We start from the raw sequence: 2,237 nt of genomic DNA on the forward strand, positions 1-2,237 counted from the left end.
AATGTGTTTGTGAGAGTGTGTGTGAGAGGGCAGTGTGTCTGAGACAGAGTTTGTGTGTGGGAGTCTGTGTGAGTTTGTGTTTGTGTGAGAGTGTGAGTGTGAGTGTGTGTGTGAGTGTGTGTGTGTTGTGTGAGTGTGAATGTGTGTGTGTGTGTGTGTGTGTGTCTCTCTCTGAGAGAGTGTGTGTGCTGAATGGGGAAGGGGTTCCTGGATTTTGACCCTGGTGTCCCCCCTTTACTGGGTGGGAGGGTCACACATCAGAAACCAAACCCCGCTATTCCACAGTCATCAGGGAAGTTAAAGGTTTTATAAAGTGATGGACAGACTCCCGAATTGACGAGTCAGTTAGACCCAGCTCGACAGAAAAGACAGAGCAGGTTTGGGAACATGACAAGCTTCATTGTGTATTTGTAAGGAATCAGACTCTTGTTATGAGTGATCAATTCTAAACTGTGGGCACATAACTCTACAACTTATAAACACACACACACACACTCACACTCACACTCGCACACAAACATACGCACGCACGCACAGACATACACACACAAACACACACACTCACTCACTCATACACTCACTCACACACATACACACGCACACTCACAGACACACACACACTCACACTCACTCACACACACTCACACACACACAAACACACACAAACACACGCTCACACACACTCACTCACGTACACACACTCACATACACACACACATACACACACTCGCACACACACACTCGTGCGCACACACACACACACACTCTCATATGCACACACACACTCTCACACACACAGAAACACTCATACACACAAACACACTCACACACACACACTCGCACACACACAGAAACACTCATACACACAAACACACACACACACACTCTCTCTCTCACACACACACACACACACACACGCACACAGAAACACTCATACACATACCCAGTTGCACATGCACACACAGACACTCACAGACCACACGCATGCACAGACCTTTACACACAGACACACGCACAGACAGACACACATGTATGTACGGACATACACGCATAGACTTATAAACACAAGCATAGACACACTGGCGAACACGCACACATACAGACACACACTCTCACATACAGATAGACACATGCTCTCATACACACGCACACACACACACTCACACAAAAACACACAGACACACATACGCACGCACTGTCATATACACACAAACTCATACACACATTCACACTCTCAGACACACACACACACACACACACACACACACAAATACAGACTCTCACACATAAACACACACCTGAAAAAATACGGATGTACTGAATGGAGGGAGAGACTGGGACAGTTGTTCAGTCATTGCCAAAATATTGTTGAGCTGGTCAGACCAGGAAAATGGCTGATCGTTTTAGCAGCTAATGGACTGAGGTGGGGTCAGGAACAATACAATTGCAGTGGGGTTGTTACTGAAATGTTGGGGGAACAGCTAAATGGCAGGGCCATCACATCATGAGAGAGTTCTGCATTATCTCGCTCATGCCTGTCCCCCTCCCTATCTCTGTGTGTGTCACCCCCTACACCCCCTCCCTATCTCTGTGTGTGTCACCCCCTCCAGCCCCCTACACCCTCTCCCTATCTCTGTGTGTGTCACCCCCCTCCACCCCACTACACCCCCTCCCTATCTCTGTGTGTGTCACCCCCTCCAGCCCCCTACAGCCCCTCCCTATCTCTGTGTGTCACCCCCCTCCAGCCCCCTACACCCCCTCCCTATCTCTGTGTGTGTCACCCCTTCCAGCCCCCTACATCCCCTCCCTATCTCTGTGTGTGTCACCCCCCTCCACCCCCCTACACCCCCTCCCTATCTCTGTGTGTGTCACCCCCTCCAGCCCCCTACACCCCCTCCCTATCTCTGTGTGTGTCACCCGTTCCACCTCCCTACACCCACACACTCTCTCTCTCACACACACACACTGCCCTCTCACATTCTCAATCTCTCACACACACAAACTCACACACACTGATTGTGTGTGTGTGAGAGAGAGAATGAGAGAGATGGAGTAGTTGGGGGAGATGGAGATCTTGGGGTGAGATTGAGATATTGGGGGAGGGATGGAGATGTTGGGATGTTGGGGGAGGGATGGAGATGTTGGGGGAGAGATGGAGATGTTGGGGGAGAGATGGAGATGTTGGGGGAGAGATGGAGATGTTGGGGGAGGGATGGAGATGTTGGGGGAGGGATGGA

The sequence above is a fragment of the Chiloscyllium punctatum genome, chromosome X (assembly GCF_047496795.1).
Source record: "Chiloscyllium punctatum isolate Juve2018m chromosome X, sChiPun1.3, whole genome shotgun sequence".
NCBI lineage: Eukaryota > Metazoa > Chordata > Chondrichthyes > Orectolobiformes > Hemiscylliidae > Chiloscyllium > Chiloscyllium punctatum.